Genomic DNA, 22033 nt, shown 5'->3' with positions numbered 1-22033 from the left:
TGATTTTTTTATGGCAGAAGTGGAGGAACTGAAACGGATAGCCCCCTTCCGTAGTTCCCCACCACACCCTCACCCCCAAATGTTGTCCCCAAGCAGGTCCTGTTTGCGGCCCTCCCCACCCCGTAAATCCTCGAGTATTTTGGGTTGCCATGGCAATGCGGCCTGCTCTTCAGCCAGCTGCAGATTAGCTCACTGGGAAAGAGTCAGGATGGGTCAGGCTAGGGAAGGGTGGGAAGAAAGACACAGGAGGAGGAGAAAAGAAAAGAGGGGGAGGGGGGAAAGAAAGGGGGTGGTATTAGGCTTTGGAGGGGGAAGGAAGAGAGAGAGCGCCATAAAGTCAGGAAAAGAAGCGGTCGGGATGGGGGGCGGGGAGAAAAGCAGCTGATGGGTTTTTTTTGAGGGGGGAGAGAATTGCAGCAGCGACAGCAAGAGGAGGGAAAGGGAAACTTGGGAAGATTTCGCCGTGGAAGAAGCTGATCCTTTCTAATGGAGCAGACGGAGTTGCAAAGAGAGAGGGAAATCCTTTGAAAATCCGTGAGGGGGCTCTGTTAACAAAAGGGAGGAACTACGGCGGGGGCGAGCAGAGCAGAGCAAAGGGAACTATGCAAGCAGAGGCTGCTTCGGTCGCTGCTGCTGCTGTTGCTGGAGTCGCCAGGCTGGAGTTTCCCAAGATGAGAACAGAAGGCAGATGGGGGGACAGGCCGGCTACTGCCATTGAGCAAGGTAGGTAGGCGAGGGAGGGGCGGTTCATGCCTCTGCCGCGCTGGGGGTTTCTTATTTTGGGGGGGGGGGTGGTGGTCTGGCTTCATGTGCCAAATCCTACAGCTTGTGGTGGGAGGGGGAGGTTGGGGAAGGCTCTGTCTTGGGATCCCTTCAAAGTTTGCGGGGGGGGGGATGGATCTGCTTGTGCAAAATGACCGGGTCGCTTTTGGCTGCGGTGGGGAGGTGACCAGCAGGAAGCCACCGTTCCCCACTCTCCGTAGCTGGGCTGGCGGACCGCATGGGGAACTACAGTACAGTACGTGAAGAAATGCATGTGAGCATCTGACGAACACCCCTTTTTACGAATATTCTTAAAGCCAGAGTTTTGGGTTTGTTTTTTTTTAAAGTAGTGCCTAACTGCACCGCTGCTGCCCGTAGTTGACTAATGGTCTCTCGGCTTTTGGCTTAGAAGAGGAGGATCGAAAAGGAGGAGAGCAGGTCGGGTTGCCCTGTGGAAATCTGTGCGTGAATTCCTAGTGGCGGGATCGTCTGGAACTGATCTGCAGGGTTATCCATTGGGATTTCTGGAGATCTGGGGGTATTCTGACTCGCTTGAAGGCGGGAGACGTTTCCACAGTGGAGAAAGGGTGACTTATTGAGAAAAGCTGTGAATCGTCATGGAAATGGCTACCTCAAAAGCACGGGTTTCAAAATGCCACAGAATCTTGTTGGATTCCCACCCCCCATCAAAGAAGGGAAAGTCTGCTTACCAAATCCACAAGCTTGGCAAAGAGGAATTGTGTGGGTCACACCAGTGGGCGTGGGGAACCCTCCTCCCTTTTCGCCCACATTTTCGGTGCTCTTAGGAATGCAGATAAAACTTTCTGGCATAAAAGCTGCTGAGTTTGCCTTTCCGTTTTCAGGAGCAGCAGATAAAAGGGGTTCAGCCTAGCTGATTCCAGGTCTGTTCAATCTTACTGCAGTGTGCTTTAGTTTTATTAACTTTTAAACCCTATTTAGAGAACTGAGTCCAATTAGGTGTTTCATATCACACTGTTCTGTAAGATTTTTTTCTCTTTCGATGGAAGGTAAACTGAAGTGATGAGTAAATCCTTGCATGGAAATAATCCATCTTCTCTCCCTTCATCTTGTTAAAAAGAGAGAGGCTTGGCGAAAGTCTTCACAAGCCTGCTATAAAAATAGAGATAACTTCTTGTTTTTGAAAAAATTGTAAAAAAAATGGGGGGACCACAGGGAAAAAACCTCAAGTGGAATTCACTAGGTTTTAAAAAATGGAATGGTTGTGTAATAACCCCCAAATTTCTCAATTCACTTGGAAAGCAAAGTTACAGCCTGGGATTGATGTACAATGTCATTTTAACTTCCTTACGTAGGGCCCATCCATCCAATCTCTTCCCCCCATCCCCCCCCAATACACCCGTTTCTTCTCACAACGTCACCAGAACCTGCTGTAGTTCAGTGGACAGTGCTCTAATTTTACACAAATGGATTGTTTAGTCTCCAAGTTCATCCATGGCCATTCCTACCATTGGACAATGTGAGGTGACCTGCCTCAAGCAGGTTTTGTGCTGTATTGTTTTAAAGGGCAGCAAAATATCATGTTGTTAATTTTTTAAATAAATTATACAATTGCCACCATGGAGGTATACCTTGGATCTTCTGCCCCCAAGTGACTCGGTGTTTAGAGTAATCTCTGGCCTTTAGATCCAACCATAGTATGGGATCAATTGACTACCATGGAGGGGAGTGGGATTGTATGGCTGTAAAGTATTTTACCCACTCCAGATTTTTTTTTTAAAAAAATACGCATGTATATAGTAGCAAATGGCACATTTCCATTGTCTAGAAAATTGCGACGGTGGTGCTTGCATCACAACAGAGCTTCGTCTTGGATGTAGCTATGAAATGTTCCATATTTTTTTGAGAAGCTTTAAATTTCCAGCACCAGATTCCAAAGTGGAACAACTGAGACAGACACATTTTTTTCTGCCCAAATTATAGAGAGGGAAAGTAGTAATAATTTTGTTTTGGGGTGGGGCAGGGGGTCTCTCGGAGCTGAGGGCTGTAGTAGTGGCTGATTTTCATCCTTCTCATAGTATAAACTTCAATCCAAAGTCAACACAATATCATATTCCCTTAATCTTAACATACATGCTTGGTGCTTTTTGGCAAGCTGGAAATGAACATTGCTTCTCATTGGTGGCACTAGATAATTGATGGGTGTGACTGAACTTAGTTACTATTACTTTTTAAAATATCCATGTGCTGTACAAATTAAAGGAAAAAGCAGAAACTCCTCTGTGTGCGCGTTCTGAATAACCTGCAATAGTTGTTTCAACATGGGGTATATACTATGAAATACTTTCTGTGGCACTTGGGATTTGGTTGCAGCTGGTAAGCCCAATAACCTTCCCAGCTAATGGTGCCCTTTAAATGATGGTCATTAACTAGCTACCTTGCCCTTGCATTGGCTTGGGTGGATTAAGAACCCAGGAGAGTTGCTGTTGTCATGCTTTTGACACTGATGTGTTGGTCCACTATCAACTCCTTGCTTGTAACCCTGGTGAAACTGCCCACATATTAGTAGGCCTAGGGAAGACAGGTGCCAGGATAAAGTTGGGTGTGCTTCCAGCCATCGTTGAGCCTTTATTTTATGTGGTGCAATGGATAGTCAGAAACATTCTTTTATGTAGCATCACTAGTTTGCTGCAATGCTTTTGCAGCAGGAGGGTGGCCGCTATTACATTCTCCAGATGTTGTGGGGCTGCAGCTCCCATGAATCTTGTCCTCTATATATTTCTACCTTTGGCCATGCTGGTTGGGGATGTTGGTAGTTGAAGTCCAACAGCATCTGGAAGACATCACATTGGCATTGCTTGTTTTAGAAACTCCATGGTGAGGAAGGACTGCCTCCTGTCTGGGCACTTACCAGGATAAAATCTGCTTTTCTTTAATGGCATCACAGACGCTTAAACCATTCCCTGTACTTTTTCTGTGGGTATTAAGAGTTAAACAAGATACGACTGGGCAGAGCCATGCTCCTTTTATTAATATGTCTTTCCCATTCACATATAAACTGTGGAGGCATCTACAACAAAAGGAGCGAACTGATTATGGTAGCCGAACCCTCACCGCACCTTGCCTCCCTTGCAATCTGTTGCAGAAAGTGCCCCGTGGAAGCGATTGATTGAACAAACCTTCTGTGATGCTTTCTTGGTGGCCTAAGATCTGGCACTGTATTTTTCGGAGACCAAAGCTTTTATTCATGGTTGCCTGTTCCCTTGTTTGGCAAGGTCCGTTGAAGGAGCACACTGCCCTGGGCAAGACCCAGCTGCTTGCGGCGATGTAGCAATTCCTCTCTGCCAATTTGTGGGTGGCGTTTTGGCTTTTCCAGTGTGACATCTAGACCACTTTGCTAAGAAAAAATGGAGAGGGCAGTGATTTTTCCCAGTCAGTATTAGTGCAAAATACCTAACAAGTTTTTGTCTTGGTTCAATGTGTGATCTCTGTAAGTAAGAGAAAATTAACTTTAAAGCAAATGGCATTATACTTTCAGGATGCGCTCCAGCCAAGTCCCAAAGCATTTGCAGGTGCAGAGCAGGGCCAGCGGGTGGTCTGGCCTTCAGACAGCCTGTAGAGATTCCCGAGTGCGAGATAGAGGCCTGGAAGCTGCATTTGGCCCCTGGGACTGAGATGCCTCACCCCTGATTTACAGGATGGAATGGTGGTGAATAGGTTTGCTAAGACATTGGAGAGAGAGAGAAAGAGAGAGTTTCCCTCCCCAGTAATCCTGGTTCTTATTTGGTGAGCATGCTGAAACTTTCTGTTAGAGATCAACAGAATTCCAGTTCCCAGGGTTCCCTTGGGAGACAGATTGACTCTTTGAACCAGTTTAAGCCTCTAGTGTGCTATAGATATACCTTGAAAGTTTCTGTGCCAGGGTGATAAACCACAAAAAAGTGCTACACTTTGGTACTGGCCAATGACAGGTTAACAAATCTTTGTTTATACTCCTGCGGTAAGTCCATGTGGCTCTTTTGCTGTGTGAGGGTTACTGAGTGTGCTTGGGACGGTTTTGTTTTTATTGTCCTAGTAAAACTTTGTGGCTGCTTTCCTTGAACCGCCAAGGAATTTAGCAACTGATGGAGTAACACAATTGCAAGTTGGCGTGGAACCGGCTACTTTTTCAGGACCTGCCAATCCTTATTGCTTATTTACTATTTTGTGTTTATTACTTGAGCTTTTGTTTAAAACCTTTGGCTATTGATGACAAAAACACACAGAAGATGCATACATTGTATTCCATTTCTGTGCTGGTTTCAAAGGAAGGAAGATAGTTTTATTATTTATAAAGACTTTAATAGATTCTACTTAGGTGACTGCAAAAGTATGCAATTTTCAGTTTCAAAGACTGCATTGTGAAATAGATGTAAGCTCCATCAAATACAATTAAGCTTACTTCTAAGGAAATACACATTGGATTGTGCTGTATAGGTCTGAAAGCTGGCATATTCCTGCACCTTTATTGGCACTCATTTTTTCTATTTGTATCTCCTGTAATTGGATTGGACGGAAGTTTTGTAGTGTGTTACATTACTTTGTGAGTTGTTCCCAAGTAAGTGTTCACAGGATTGCATCCTTACAGCAGAATCTTGTGCATGTTTACTCAGAAGTAGGACTCTTTCTCATTGGTGGTTCCCCATTTGTTGCAGAGTTCCTTCCTCAATAACATTCATCTGGCACCTGTGCTGTTCTGTTGTCTTTGGGTGCCAAGCTTAGACATGTCGTGATTTTAAATGAAATGAATTTCTACCACTGAGTCATGGCCCTTCTATGTTCCTCCTTCTCTGGTGTAGTGGAGTACAGTTTTGTGCTTTGTAATAATAATATTATAATAATTTATCATTTGTACCCCGCCTATCTGGCTGGGCCTCCCCAGCCACTCTGGGCAGCTTCCAACAGAGATTAAAAATACATTAAAACATCATTCCTTAAAAACTTCCCTAAACAGGGCCGCCTTCAGATGTCTTCTAAAGGTCAGGTAGTTGTTCATCTCTTTAGATTTTCAAAAACAAGAAACAATATTACGATATACGATATCTTTATTGTCATTGTCCCATGCAGAACAATGAATTTAAAAAACTACATAAAACATTCAAAAACCCCTAAAAACTCTGAAACCCCATTTTAAAATACACTATACTATAGAGACCCCCTTATGCTGAGTTTAGAACCAGAACTGCATTTGTGTAGAAACTGTTTCTCAGGCGGCTACCTTCTTCCAGAAGGCAGAAGCTAAAAGAGATTATTTCCGGGGTGTGTACTATCCTGTGCTATCTCTGCCGCTTTCTTATGGCACCTGACAGCATAGATTTGATCTAAGGTGGGAAGAGTGCACCCAATTATTAGATAGCAGCCTTCCCCCATTTCAGCTTCAGACCAAGATACAGGTGTGAAGATTAATCTCATAGCAAGAAAAACTAGTGTTTCCTGATTAAGTTCCCTGTGTATACTCACTTGAGTGAAAAACGTTCCATCTCCTATTGCCTGGATTTCCACTGACTGATCAGAATCTAAGAGGAGCAACTGGTTCCAAAGAGTGCTAAAGGTAGGAGGAAATTGTGTGTTAGACTATTACTCCTCTGAATGGAATTTTTCCTTGCACACGCTACATCTCTCCCCATCGATTTACTTTGAGAGCTGAGTTTCCGCCTCTCCGAAGCCTCACCCACCCAGCATGTGGGAGCTTGCCAAAATGCATGTAGACAACCACTTCAGCCGCTAGCAATGAAATTTTCCTATTGGGAAATGTGGTTGTGAACAAAGGCTAAGCAGAGGGAGACTGAGCGACTGATTAGTCACCTACAAACACTGATCTGGCTCCCACCCTCTTTCCCCTTTATTAGTTTCCATTGTAGAGTTACACCAGCAAGGTACTCACCTCAAAAAGGATATTGTAAGGTCAGAAAAGGGCAACACACACAATCAAGGGGATGGAGCAATGAAAAAAGGTTACGCCGCTTGCGACTTTTTAGTTTAGAGAAAAGGTAAGTAAAAGAAGTGATAGAAGTTTAACAAATGTTGCATGGCATGGAGAAAGTGGATAGAGAAAAGTTTTTCTCCATCTCTCATGGAACTCACGGGCATGCAGTGAAGCTGAATGTTGGAAGAGCCAGGACAGAAAAAACCAAGTCCAACCTCATGCAACACGTAGTTAAACTATGGAACTTGCTAAGAAAGTAAAATACCTGGGGGTTAATATGACTGCTAAGAATGTGAATTTATTTAAAGACAACTATGAAAAATGTTGGTCAGAGGTGAAAAAGGACTTAGAAATATGGTCAAACCTGAAGCTTTCCTTGCTAGGCCGTATTGCCGCTATAAAAATGAATGTATTGCCAAGAATGTTGTTTCTGTTTCAATCATTGCAAATTTTGGACAAAATGGACTGTTTCAAGCAGTGGCAGAGAGCTATTTCTAGATTTGTCTGGCAGGGCAAGAAGCCCAGAATAAAATTTAAAATACTAACTGATGCAAAGGAAAGGGGTGGATTTGCCCTGCCAGACCTTAAGCTTTACTATGAATCAGCCGCATTTTGCTGGCTGAAAGAATGGCTGCTTCTTGAGAACACAGACATTTTGGATCTAGAAGGTTTTAATAATGTATTTGGGTGGCATGCATATTTGTGGTACGATAAGGTCAAAGCACATAAAGCATTTAAAAACCATATTGTCAGGAAAGCGTTGTTTAATGTCTGGATAAGATATAAAGATCTACTTGAAAGTAAAACCCCAAGGTGGTTGTCACCAATGGAAGCGAAGGCTCAGAAAAAGCTCAATATGGAGGCCAAATGGCCGAAATATTGGGAGATTTTGGAACAAGAAGGAGATAAATTGAAATTGCAGAGCTTTGAGAAACTAAAAGATAAAGTGCGAGATTGGCTTCATTATTATCAAATAAGGGAGGCTTACAATCTAGATAAGAAAGTTGGCTTCCAGGTGGAAAAATCAAAATTGGAAACAGAACTGTTAGATCCCAAAACTAAGATACTATCAAGAATGTATAACTTGCTGTTGAAATGGAATACCCAGGATGAAATAGTGAAATCTGTTATGATAAAATGGGCACAAGATGTTGGACATAACATTATGTTCGCTGACTGGGAAAAGTTATGGACCACAGGTATGAAATTTACGGCATGTAATGCCTTAAGAGAGAATATTATGAAAATGATATACAGGTGGTACATGACACCAGTCAAGCTTGCAAAAATATACCATTTGCCCAATAATAAGTGTTGGAAATGTAAAGAAAATGAAGGTACGTTCTTTCACCTTTGGTGGACGTGCCCAAGGATTAAGGCTTTCTGGGAGATGATCTATAATGAAATGAAAAAGGTACTTAAATATACATTCCTGAAGAAACCAGAGGCCTTTCTCCTGGGCATGGTCGGCCAATTGGTGCCAAAGAAGGATAGAACTTTCTTTATGTATGCAACAACAGCAGCAAGAATACTCATCGAAAAGTATTGGAAGACACAAGATCTACCCACCCAGGAAGAATGGCAGATGAAAGTGATGGACTGCATGGAACTGTTGGAAATGACTGGCAGAATCCGAGACCAGGGAGAAGAGTCGGTAGAAGAAGATTGGAATAAATTTAAAGACTATTTACAGAAACACTGCAAAATTAAGTAATGTTAGAGGGATGGTGGAATGAAGTTATGTGGTTTTAGCAATAATGTTATAAAGGGGTATGTAAAAATGGATTGATAACAGGTGAAAATGTAAAGTTACAATATATTAAGATAAAATATTAAGATAAAAGTAAAAAGGGTAAGGACTTGCTGAAACAACTATTAACTAGAATACAAAAAAGGGAGGTATGAGGAGGTCAAGGAAACAAGCAAATGAAAGATAAGACATGGAAAGACTGATTTGTTTTTAATTGTTTTTTATTGTTCTGTATTTTGTATTTTTTGTTTCTTTTTATTTGTTCTTTTTCTTTTTTCTATTTTTGTAATCTCTTTGAAACTTTAATAAAGATTATTAAAAAATAAATAAAAATAAACTATGGAACTTGCTCCTCCGTGAGGCAGTGATAACCCTCAACCTAAGAAGATGGCTTTAAAAGAGGGTTAGACAAATTTCTGGAGGAGAGGGCTATCAAAGGCTACTAGCCATGATGGCTGCTCTCTGCCTCCACAGTTGGAGGCAGTAATGCATCTGAATACCAGTTGCTGGAAACAGAGGAGAGAGTGTTCTTGTACAGCGGTACCTCAGGTTACATACGCTTCAGATTACAGACTCGGTTAACCCAGAAATAGTACCTCTGGTTAAGAACTTTTCTTCAGCATGAGAACAGAAATTGTGCTCCGGCGGCAGCAGGAGGCCCCATTAGCTAAAGTGGTGCTTCAGGTTAAGAACAGTTTCAGGTTAAGAACGGACCTCCGGAACAAATTAAGTACTTAACCCGAGGTACCACTGTACTCAGGTCCTGCTTGCAGGTTTCCCACAGGCATCTGGTTGGCCACTCTGAGAACAGGGTGCTGAAAAGAACAGGGCTATGCCTTAACCATTACGACTATCCCATTGTCCTTGGCTCAGATAAGAAGGAACCAAGGAGAGCAAATAAATCAAAATAAACTCTCTTCTTCCTTTTGCTTGCTCATGCAAGTTTCATGCTAAAGCGAACTACGGTGAACTTAATTAAGTAAACTTAACTTAGGTGTCCCTGTCACTTGAAGTACGAACTCAAGTGGTTTTTTAGAAGCACATTTTCATAAATGATGCCGAGAGCTAGACCGCGGACGTTCATAGAATAAGCTTCAAAAAGCCTCTTGACGTAGCTCAAGACACAGGTTAGGTTATTCTCTCTCTGAAAAAGAGACAGCGATTGTGAATGTTCTTCAACACTTTTTTTAGAAAAGTGAAAAATAAGGAATGAAAATGACAATCTTTCCTCCATGTGTGCGCACACACACACACACACACACACATACTGATAGCTCGGTTGCAGCTTAGAATTATAAGAGAGTGAAGAGTGAAGAGCTGCAGTTGACTCCCCTGCAAATGTATTTGTGAATTTAAGCGTTGGATTGATTTGGAGATATGTGTGGTACTCAGTGCATAGGCTGTTTATTTTCTGTGAAAGAGCTTCTGGAGCGGGGAAGATGGTTCATGTGATATGTGTCCTGATAATGGTGAACAATATCAGGAAGACACAAGATTTACCCACTTTGGAAGAATGGCAGATGAAGATGATGGACTATATGGGACTGGCAGAAATGACTGGCAGAATCCGGGACCAGGGAGAAGAGGCGGTGGAAGAAGATTGGAAGAAATTTAAAGATTATTTACAGAAATATTGCAAAATTAATGAATGTTAGAATGATGTTGGATAGAAATTGAGCGGTTTCCAGCTGTAATGCTTTAAGAATATGGAAGAAGGGTTAATTAGGTTAAAAAATAATAATAACTAAAATGGTGTTGGATTGGAAATAAGTGGTATTGGCAACAAAGTTAATAAGAATATGCAAAAATGGATTGATAATGTATGAAAATACTGAGTTATAAAATGTTAAGTAATAGAGATAAGATAAATGAAAGAGGGTAAGGATTTGCTGATTTGATTATTTAAATGGGAATACAAGAAGGGGAGGTGTGAGGAAGTCAAAGAAACAAGCAAACGAGTTTTATGTTATGAAAAACAATTGTTTTTAATTTTTCTTGTTGTTTATGTATGTTTTATTTATCTTTTTATTTTTTATTTTTTCTCTTTTGTTATTATGTGTTTTTGTATGTTTGTTTTTGTGAAATCTTAATAAATACTTCTTAAAAAAAAAAAGATAATGGTGAACAATATCATGCCAACAGAGATCTTCATAGACAATAGATGCAACTTTCTGATGGCAACTCCAGTGATTGCAGTCTTTCAGCCACTGCGATGGCACAGTCCCAGGAAATCCTGTTCAGCTGCAGTTGTATCAATGGGCGACTTGATTGACAAGTGACTGTTCTTCATGCAGCTTAGTCTTAGAATAAGGACAGTCAGGGTCGTAGTGTGGAAGATTCCTGGAAGGTGTGCAGATTCTGCTGTGGCCACAGTGGAGCGTTGTGCCATCTCTACTTGTGGGTGCATAAGGCAGGAGTGGGGTTGATGTGAACAGATGCATGAGATTTGTGCGCCACTGTGGGGGAACGACTTGGGACTGATTGGATAGGCCTGAGAAAAGGAAGTGGTGATGCAGCGAACATGTTGCTTTGTTCACCAGACACTGAAGGGCTGAGCTCACTGCTGCTTTGCTTGGAGCAAGAGATTTGCAGGCTATCCAAACAGCTGTAAAAGTTCTTGCTCTGCAGTAGTCTTGCAAGCTGGGGAGAGGGGAGGGGGTGACGTTTATGTGATGGAAAGGAGCAGAAAATTGCTTTTCCCGAATGATTTCTTCTCTCTTCTTGTGCATTGGCTACCGGCCAACCATGCTGGAAACTCTGCTCACATGACAGGAGGAGAGTGGGTGTGAGGAAAGAGGCCCACAACAAGAGAAAATGGGGATGAGGCGGTGGAAAAACAAAAAGCAAGTGAATATCTGGCCAGGCTGAGCTTTGAATCTGTACTGTAGTTCATGCTGGGAATGCTCTAGGTCCTAGAGCACTCAGACGTGGGTAATTCTAAGTGGGCTACTTTTGGAAGATGGAGCATTAATCCTTCCAAACCCAGAATCTAATTGAGGGAGCAGGAAACATATGCAGCTCCTATGACTGTGTTCATAAGTCATGATTCAGCCATGGTTTATTGCAATGGGAACAAGCCCAGCCAGCCTCAATTCTCCAGGCCTGCACATTTCCGCCCCCCCCTCTCCACTTCCAGCATGGCTGAGAGGAGCAGTTCAAAAGGTTTGCTTCCTTTTTTGTTTGACTGCAGCTTCTCATATTTGTATGAGCTCCCCAAAATGTGGATAATCTTAACTATGGTTTGTTTGAAACAAGTCAACTTCAATATGTGATTGATGAAGCTGGCTTGTTTCAGCAAACAGTGGTTAGGATTTCATCACAGTTTAGGGCTCCGATGTATCACTAAACTGTGTTTAATCAAAATGGGAAGCAAAGGCTCCTGGTCACCTCATCACAGTCACACCAGAGGAGAAAAGAGGGGGAGGCTAGGCTAGTTCCCATCATGATGAATGGTTTATTTACTCTTCAAGTGATAAGCTATGACAGTGCCTGTTCTTTTGGTTAGACACATATACCATGGGTAGGCAAACTAAGGCCCAGGGGCTGGATCTGGCCCAATTGCCTTCTAAATCTGGCCCGTGGACGGCCCGGGAATCAGCATGTTTATACATGAGTAGAATGTATGCTTTTATTTAAAATGCATCTCTGTTTTATTTGTGGGGCCTGCCTGGTGTTTTTACATGAGTAGAATGTATGCTTTTATTTAAAATGCATCTCTGGGTTATTTGTGGGGCATAGGAATTCATTCATTCCACCCCCCAGAAAAAATATAGTTCAGCCCCCCACAAGGTTTGAGGGACAGTGGACTGGCCCCCTGCTGAAAAAGTTTGCTGACCTCCGACATATACAGTCGTACCTTGGTTCTCGAACGCCTTGCAACTCGAACGTTTTGGCTCCTGAACACTGCAAACCTGGAAGTGAGTGTTCTGGTTTGTGAATGTTCTTTGGAACCCGAACGTCCAACATGGCTTTCACAGCTTCTGACTGAGTGCAGGAAGCTCCTGCAGCCAACCGGAAGCTGCGCCTTGGTTTTCAAACATTTTCGGAAGTGGAATGGACTTCCGGAACGGATTCCATTTGACAACCAAGGTACGACTGTAATAGGAAAGCATAATTGCCTTTGCCTAACAGTTCACGGGTGGCGCTGTGGGTTAAACCACAGAGCCTAGGACTTGCCGATCAGAAGGTCGGTGGTTCGAATCCCCGTGACGGGGTGAGCTCCCGTTGCTCGGTCCCTGCTCCTGCCAACCTAGCAGTTTGAAAGCACGTCAAAGTGCAAGTAGATAAATAGGTACTGCTCCGGCGGGAAGGTAAACGGTGTTTCCGTGCGCTGCTCTGGTTCGCCAGAAGCGGCTTAGTCATGCTGGCCACATGACCCGTAAGCTGTACGCCGGCTCCCTTGGCCAGTAAAGTGAGATGAGTGCCGCAACCCCAGAGTCAGCCACGACTGGACCTAATGGTCAGGGGTCCCTTTACCTTTAACAGTTCAAGATGATCTTTGTTGCCATGTGAAATCGCAGGCTGTGCACTACATGGTGCCTTAGCATGGATGTGCATGTATCTGCAGGTATGCACACTAGGGATAAGGTGGATCTGGGTCCAAGATTTCTCTTCAGGAGCTGGACCTCTAAGGAATGATAAATCTAGCTCAACTAACAGAATTTTAACATGCCCCTCCAAAGGCAAAAATGGGGACAGATTTACCAGGTACAAGATCCAGGATGTTGTGACTGCTTTTGGTAAATAGGGGCAACTGGAGCATACATGTCTGTGAATCAGCCCTCCATCTGTCAAAGATTTGGTGAGTTCCATGAGATCATTCTTTCCTGCAACTAATGCATGTCTGAAGCCAAGGTTAGTTAGGATTGATAGCACTGGGCCAGATGAAGTATTGGCCTGGCTTAGGCGTATATTCCTTATCTTCTCAGTTGTGTGCCTTTTTAATGAACTGCATTTACAAAGCCATGAAATCATCAGAGTTAACCTCCCTGTTTCCTTCCTACAATCTTGGCTGACAAACTGCATTACTGCAAGCAGCTCAGGCAAGAGCGATAATTGCGCTGCTCCTCTGCCAGGACTGAGGATGAATAGGCTTGCATATAGCAATGATTACATCAGCCTGATAGCATGTTGGAATAAGAGAGTGCTGGCAGGTCCATAGCACCTCTTTAGGAGGGAAGTTGCTCCTATTAGGGCTCATCCACTTCTGGTTTTGAGCAGCAGCATCCTCTTTTCTTTTTCTTTTTGGTGGTATCATCTAAAGTTATTGTTTAGCAAGCAGCAGCAGCATTGTGGATGTTGAAATTCCCAGCCAGTGCCTCCGTTTTGACCAGTGCAGGTGCACCCACCTGCGCACGTCTTGTTTGAGCAGCCCATTGTAATTATTTATGTGCATCGTCCGCACAGGGCAAACACCACCTTGTCCTTTTTCAGGTGTCACTTGGCAGCTGTGGTCAGTAAGGACATGAATAGTGGCCTGTTCCTTACTCCCCTGGCCCTGGCTAGCAGTTGAGGGATGTTGCTGGGAGCTACAGGGTGCCTGTGCAGATGCAGCTGTTGGTTACACTCCCTAAGCAATAATGTTTGCAATTAGGACAAGCTTTGCAAAAATTGAGCTGCTAGATCAAAGCCCGGAGGCCTGGCGAGAGTTCAGGTGTTAGTTGTAACTGACTTGTTGAGTAGCCTTTGAACTCTGCAAGAGGCACCCAACTAACAATTAAGATTAAAATTTAAAGGGAAAAGAACACATCTCTTGAAAAGAAAACCATTTAAAATCTCCTGATTATCCTTAATGTATCACAATAACACACGTCTGTGATATTGTTGTTTTTTTAAAAAAGAGAGAGATGCTTTTTTCATTTTCATCCAAGGTGTCTGTCTTTCCCTGATAGGCTTGATGTTGCCTGATGGGGCAAAAGTGCCATAAGCTGTTTCAAACATTTGTAGTCTACATGCAAAGCCAGTCTGGAGTTTGGCTTAAGGGGAAATAATGAGTGCCAAGAGAGGTGGAAAGGGCACCAGTTGCGGTTTTGAGCTAGCTTGAAAGACATTTCTAAGGACCTAACAAAACATTTAACACACAAAGACATGTTGCATGCTTCTAACAAACCCCTGACAAAGACTGTTATTTTTGTTTAGAGTAAGCAGATGTCTAAAAACCCAGGGTGGGGGTGGGGGTTGGCAAGTAGGAGCATAATTTGGGGGTACAGAAACCAATGGGCAGTGAAAAGGATTAGACCCTGACGACCCACTTAAAGTGGTTTTCCTTTCCTTTCCCCTTCTTTATTTTCCTTTGGGGGGGGAAGAGTAATCAGAATGCTGTGTTCATGTTTAGTAGTGTTTAGTGGGACACACAAAATAGGTAAGCTGTGATGTTATTATCCAAATGGTACCACCCAACTAAGAAAATCTAGTCCATTAATAAATCAGATTGGCACATGAATGCAATTTCTGACGAAGAAGTAAAATGCATATGGCAGGAGGAATACTTAATACCATTAATATGTGATGATGGCGCTTTGCAAAGTTCCATGCCCTGAGCTGTATACCATTTCAAATTCAACATACAGGAGTTAACAGAGGATGGAGTAGGGTAAACAGAACGCTGGATTGAGGTGAGACAATGGAAGAGGAGGCTATTCTAGTCCAGGTGAGAGGCGATCAGGGTGTGAACTTGGTTTTTTGCCGAGAGTGTTCATATTTTTGTAAAGAGGGGGTAATATGACTTGGCAGCGGACTTGATATGGTGAGTGAGGAGTCAAAGTTGAAGACAAGGCTTTGTTACATGTTCAGCAGGGTGGATGAAGACTAAACACCCAGCCTTAATAAGTGAAATGGTTGCAATTACATTCTGATAACTTGAAAAGGCTTTCAGCTGGGCAGGAATTGTGGGTGGTGAGGATGAGCATAATAGGATGGTTGCGTAGGCCTAGGGTGTGGCTTCTGCGTTAGGGGGATACGAAGCTCGTACCAAGGTATAAGCGCTAAAGTTGTTCTGGAAGAGAAGAGGAGGGTAGACCCTCCCTCTCCTTTGCAGATGTTCAGCTGGTTTCTCGCCAAGCAATAGTTTTGTAGCAGCCAAGAGAGGAGTATGCAGTGCATGCCTCTGTGTATACACAATATAACAAAGCAGGAAGGATGGAAGTCCTCTGGGCAATCAACCTTTTGGGATTCCTCCTCCTTTTTTTTAAAAAAGGGAACAAAATCCAGGTTGTTGTTTTTTCATTTATGGAGCAGAATGATGCAAACTTCATGGGACAATACCGGTGTTTCTTAGCAGGTACTTTAATAGCCAGCCTCAGCCAGACATTACTTTATAAGGTGCTAGAAAGCCCTAAACGGCCTCGGTCCTGTATACCTGAAGGAGCGTCTCCACCCCCATCGTTCAGCCCGGACACTGAGATCCAGCGCCGAGGGCCTTCTGGCGGTTCCCTCATTGCGAGAAGTGAAGTTACAGGGAACCAGGCAGAGGGCCTTCTCGGTAGTGGCACCTGCCCTGTGGAACGCCCTCCCAGAAGATGTCAAGGCAATAAACAACTATTTTACTTTTAAAAGACAACTGAAGGCAGCCCTCTTTAGGGAAGTTTTTAATGTCTAATGCTGTATTGTTTTTAATATTCAGTTGGAAGCCGCCCAGAGTGGCTGGGGAAACCCAGCCAGATGGGCGGGGTATAAATAATAAATTATTATTATTATTATTATTATTATTATTATTATTATTATTATTATTATAGAAATGTTCCAGTTCCTAGCCAGAGGAATTCCTGGTCATTTGTTGGAATTTTCCTTTCTTTGGAGGGTGGGGTATCCTGAAAGGGAACCATCATCTTAAAATCGAGGTGAATCTACTCACATAGTCAATGATCATTATAAACCAATGAAAGCCTGCATCTTTCCCCCCTAAATGGAGAGGATGACTTAAATCGGGGAAAATAGCATGAGACTGATGGTGGACACACATATATAATACTTTTAAGCAAGAGTCCACATTTCCTCTTGGGTATAGGGCTGTGTGCTGATGGGACCTGTCACAGCCTCTTAGCAAAATGGCAGATCACCTCCTGAAATATCATTGAGATGTGGCCTTAGCTACCTATTTGGTTTTGTGGTTCAAGTGTTGAACTTAGGCCAGGGAGACCTGGACTTGGCCATGAAGCTTGCCAAGTGTTGTTGGGACAGTCACTGTCTCAACCTACCTTACCGCGCAGGGCTGTGTGAGGATAAAATTGGAGCAAGGGACTATGTGCACTAACTTGAATAGCTCCCTGGAGAAAAGGTTGGGCATAAATTTAGTAAAATGACTGAGTGAGTGAATGGATAAGTCTGTGTGCCTTAAGTATTATCTGACCTTTAATCTGTCCACGGATGGGGGCAGGGGGAATCACCAGTGAGGAAGAGAAAACCTTTGTTCTCTTTTCTATTCCCGAGCATATTCAGCTGGCTTGGTTGCTCATAAGATACTTGGGCTATTGAAATAAATTTGTTGATTTTATTTGTTTGCATTTTAAAACACTTTAGTAATGTTTTTTAAAAATAAAATAATAATAAAAATGTTGCATGTGATAGCAAAGCGGTTCATTTTTTGGTTTTCTTTCCTGGTTTCTATTTGTTTTCATGGATGTGTTTTTTTCCCTGTATTATTGGCTGGAGGGAATGTTCTGCTTTGGAATGGGAGGCCAGCAGCAGTTTCCTAAATAGATAGGTGTTAGTTATTCTCTCTGACATATGCTCAGTTCCATTTTTAAGTGTCTGTAGATATTTGGGGAAGTTAATATTTGTGGGATTCTAAATTCTTTACATTCCTGGATGTAGAGGCTCTGTTTTGCATATTGTGCTTAAAAAAATAACAGTCTAAATGCACCAACATATCGGACCACCCCAGGTGTTAAGATCAGCAGAGGGGACCCTCTTGGTAGTTCCACCTCCCTCAGAAGTTCAGCGGTGGTGGTGGAGGAATTCTCTGTGTCAGTCCCTAAGTTGTGGAATTCCCTCCCCATAGAGGGGTGTCTGGCTTCTTCAACATAGAGCTTTTGGCTCTTTACCATGGGCTTTGGCACCTGAGATATTGTGTTTTCAGGACCCACCCTAATCTCGTGGATATAAAACATTAAAACTGTTTTTAATTCTGAATTTGAAATTGTTATAACCTGCCCTGATACCAGCTGGTGAAGGATGGATGATGACGAAATACTGTATTCATTGTATTGTATTGTATTGTATTGTATTGTATTGTATTGTATTGTCACTATAATATAACTATGACACCCATCGGCAAGTAATAATTCATTTAAAACAGATCGAAGAAAATTATTGGGAATAAAGCTTGCCAATAGTTCAGTTAATATCCCTAAGTAAAGCTAATGTCAATGGTTAACTAACAATGCACACACATCCTTTTATCTAAACTCAAAAGTGAAGAACTGCCTTGCAATTCTTCCATTGGCAATTCCCTTATGAAGCCTCCTGGAATTTGTTGGGTGGGGTATGGCAGATACAAGCAGCCATGCCCTAATGGCACAACATTGGCCACGTTAATGACTTCACACTCATAGCAGTAAGCCAAAGAATGACTTGCTGGAGCCATGCAAATGTTCTACAGCTCCCAGAGAGGAGCTCACACACCCCTTTGTTCCTTCCCCATTCCTTTAAAGCACAGTGCAGCTTGGCTTCACTTGCTGTCCAAAGCTGCAATTGTGGTTAAGGTCTCCTCCTAAACTCTAATCTGTGGCCAAGGTTTGTCCTGTGGTTACAGATCCTTGTAAAGGAGGAGGGATGCTGTTAAATCGTGATTCCGGCTTCAAACAGCACATGATCCCAAGCCTCATCTTAGCAGCTGCGCCGCTCTGAGTGAAAAGGTCCAGGGAGGAGTAGAGTGGATGTGGACTCCTCTCTGGAAGCCAGCAAGCTTGTAAGCCATAGTTTGATAGATCCATGTCATGTGAAATAGACCTCAGTCCTGATCATCATGGGATGGTCAAAGCACTTTCTTTTTTGGATGCTGCGATGTCTTGGAAGTACAGAAATATCCCTGCAGTTCTGCAAAGGTGGAAAATAAGAGGCTTCTGAAAAATAGCATACCAGATGTAGGACCTTCCTGTTCCCCTCACTGTGGTGTTTTAAATACATTTCAGAGGCTTAAAGAAAACTAAAAACCTCTTTTCCTCCAGGCCATACCGTTCTTTGCTTCCAAAAGTTGCATTTGCAAATTTCAAGGGCTTTGCCTCTTCAGTTCCTCATATTGGTTTGGTTTTGGAGAATAGCACTGTGAATCTATGACACTGTGTGCATATGCATGGGGGAGGCTAAAAGAGAGAGATGCGTGAAAGGAGGAGGAAAGACCTCTCTCGCTCTTGCTTTCCTCCTCTAGCACGCTCTTTTTAGGCTGCTGTGTTTTGCTTTTGTCTTATTGGCCATCAGTACAATGACCCAGTTAACTGCGGCATCACAGTGTGCTCCCTCCCCCACACTTCCTTTCCCCTGGCAGGACTCGGCACTCTCAAATTTCCCTCCCTAGTTCAGGAGGAATGGTGCTTCTCAGAGCTACATTCCTTTGGAAAAGCAAAGCGGGAACGTGCTCCCTTTGGCCGTAGTAGCAGATGGCCGACTGTGACTAGAGGCAGCTATAGCACAATGCCAACACACTCGGTATCTGAATGCATGCGCATGCACCAGTGCTACTTCTCATTTTCCAAAGCGGCCTCGGTTCAGCTGTGATGTTGCAGGGGTGAACAAAAAAGGCAGACCTTTAAAAGTGCCCCTTTGCCTTCTGATAATGACGTTAGCTTTTTCGTTTTGTCTTAAAATCATGAGCTCTCTCACCTCTGTCTTCACGTTATAAAAAAGTGCAGCAAGAGATGGCAAACCTAGATCTAGCTTATTCCTGACTTTCTCCATTATCTTTTAGATGTCTCTAGTAATGGAGTTTGAATTTATAATTGCAGGCTCTTACTATGCCAGCAGGTGTTCTTTATCTTAGTAGATTTCCCAGTTGGTTCTCTCTGTGTGACGGTTAAATTCTCAAACCATACTCTCAAATGTCTCTACATACCCACATATGAATAAAGTTTTGTATGAAGTGCTCCTTTCTTACAGTTTTCTCCTTTGACCACACTGTCATATTGATTTGGGGTTTTTGTGTGTGAACATACAAAGCTACCGTATGCCGAATCTGACTATTGGTCTTAGCAAGAAAGCATCTTCTAGGATGAGCAGTGCAGATTACAAATATCTCAGGCAGACGTCTTTTCCTAAACTGCTTTTTAAGTGAGGATGCTAGGGATTGAGCAGGAAACTCCCCATTTGCACGGGGGTTACGTTCCAAGGCACCACAAGTTTACGTACAATCTCGCATTTTTGAAACACCATTGGAAAAGCCTGCAAACACCCTCTAAACCTCCTGAAACCCTTTAAACAACCCTTTTAAAACCAGCAGCACTTACCAGATGCCAAACTCCACCACAGCCACTCCCTCCAAACCTCCTTGCTCAAACTCCCAATTCTCCACAGGCCTCAACGGTCAGTACAAGGGCTCCTGGGATTGCATTTCCAAAGGCTTGTAGGATTGTTAGGTGCTGCTTTTGTGTCTTTTTTGCCCTTTCTGGACTCTCTTAGGGCTGTTTTTGCCATTTTTAAAGTCACTTCTAGTTTTGGCATGATCGCCGCATGCGCAGTCTTGCTTCAGTTGGACGCGTATCAATTGGTTGTTGCCTGTATATACAAATATGTGCTGTACAACAGAGTTATGGGCGTTGCATTTGTCTATCTAGTTCCATCAGTACATTGGTACCTTATAAGAGTAGCAAAAGACAACCCACTGCCCTGAGGATCTATCTTACAATCTAAATTTCAACAGAGAAAGAGAGGTTTGAGGAGGGGAAAGTAGGAAGGGGGGCAAGACCAGGTTAACAAAGCAGCAGAGAGAGGGCAAGAATGGACAAGATAACCAGGATTAGAGATTAATGTGCCGCAAATGCAGCTCTGTGCTTAGCTTTGTTTACCATGGGATGTGAACTAAGACCAAGTCAAAAACCTCATGGAAGAGGTGGGTTTCAGGGAGGCTGATGTTCCTACCTGAAAGAATTCTATGTTCGTGTTCTGGAGATTCTGCCTGGATTTAGGGAATTGGATGGCTTTCGAGTTCCCACTACACTGATTTATATGGTGCGATTCATTCTTCACTAGGCTTTGTATTTAGTTCATAAAGAAATGGGAGTCATATATGCACTGCATTCACATGTTGTACCCTTTTGAAATACAGTGGTACCTCGGGTTACATACGCTTCAGTTTACCTACGCTTCAGGTTACAGACTCTGCTAACCGAGAAATAGTACCTCAGGTTAAGAACTTTGCTTCAGGATGAGAAAAGAAATCGTGCTCTGGCGGTGCAGCGGCAGCTGGAAGCCCCATTAGCTAAAGTGGTGCTTCAGGTTAAGAACAGTTTCAGGTTAAGAACGGACCTCCGGAACGAATTAAGTACTTAATCCGAGGTACCACTGTATTATATTTGACTGTGATATATGTCACTCACCCTTTACAGAGCATCACCTTAATAGAACTGGATAAATAAGGGTTTGGGTATTTCTCTCTCCTCCATATGTACAGTGGTACCTCGGGTTACATACGCTTCAGGTTACAGACTCCGCTAACCCAGAAATAATACCTCGGGTTAAGAACTTTGCTTCAGGATGAGAACAGAAATCGTGCTCCGGCAGCGGGAGGCCCCATTAGCTAAAGTGGTGCTTCAGGTTAAGAACAGTTTCAGGTTAAGAACGGACCTCCGGAACGAATTAAGTACTTAACCCGAGGTACCACTGTACTTGGCTATCCCTGCTGCCAACATGGTGCCCTCCAGATGCCACAGACTCCCAGCTCCCTTCATCTCTGACTATTGACCATTCTTGTTGGGTCCGATGTGAATTGGAACCCAGAAACTTTGGGACTTTTATGTAGCACCTCATCAGCAAGTTCCAACCTTTACACACATACGTTAGTTGAACAGATGCTGTGTATTTTCTTTCGCCCCCAACCCTAAATCCTGCCACTAGTTTGCTAGAACATTATTTGCTTATTTGGGGAACTTCCTCTCCATCTTTTCTGATTCTATACAATGTAGGTCAAGCTTCTTTTTTGCTGAGATCCCGGAGGAAATGAATCTTTCTGACCTGTGTGGAAGAATGGGGGACCCAGCTTCTGCACACAGGCCATAGCAGGGCTTTTGTGTCTCTGCTTCCTTGTCACAGGAAATGCTGTAAATAGAGAAAAGGATGGGGTGGAAGGAGTTTAGGGCTACCAGATGAGAGCTGAGCACCACTCCTGGTTTTCCTGTTAGCGTTTTGTCTTCTGCACATCCGTCTTCTGCATATAAACTTATTGTTGTCTCGAATGTCACTTTTTGTGTTTTGCGTAGTCTGATAACCTTGAAACTTTGTTTTGTTTTGCTTTGTTTAAATTCCCTCTAGGAATCCTAAACGGTGACACAGTGTGTCTTTCTTTAAGCATTTTGAAGTGGCTCAAACCTAAATAATGTATTATCTAAGCCCGTGGCTGTGGTTAGATATCTAAACACACATCCACTTAT

General features: G+C 43.1%; 1 protein-coding gene and 1 long non-coding RNA gene across 6 annotated transcripts in view; one reads left to right on the top strand and one right to left on the bottom strand.

Annotated features, from left to right (window-relative positions):
• Window positions 1–265: 265 nt before the first annotated feature.
• DENND2A (DENN domain containing 2A) overlaps window positions 266–22033 on the top strand; it is a 68945-nt gene continuing 47177 nt past the window's right edge. For 2 of the 4 annotated variants that reach the window (XM_083572271.1, XM_083572269.1), the window contains exon 1: window positions 266–727. The gene's annotated coding sequence lies outside the window, so the exon portion shown is untranslated. The remainder of the gene's footprint in view (window positions 728–22033) is intronic. The other 2 variants (XM_083572272.1, XM_083572270.1) reach the window with 1 other exon arrangement.
• LOC310742841 lies at window positions 3324–21673 on the bottom strand. 2 transcript variants are annotated; one of them, XR_014538723.1, is made up of 4 exons: window positions 21618–21673; window positions 6241–6325; window positions 3921–4138; window positions 3324–3574 (listed from the first exon to the last, which is right to left on the bottom strand). It is a non-coding gene; the product is annotated as an uncharacterized lncRNA (long non-coding RNA). The 2 variants fall into 2 exon arrangements; XR_014538724.1 differs by lacking the exon at window positions 21618–21673 and having other exon boundaries at window positions 6241–6412.

This window comes from Podarcis filfolensis (genome assembly GCF_964270895.1).
Source record: "Podarcis filfolensis genome assembly, chromosome: 10".
Classification (NCBI taxonomy): domain Eukaryota; kingdom Metazoa; phylum Chordata; class Lepidosauria; order Squamata; family Lacertidae; genus Podarcis; species Podarcis filfolensis.
Note: the sequence above shows the minus strand (reverse complement) of the source record. Positions and strands in the feature narration are given on the sequence as shown.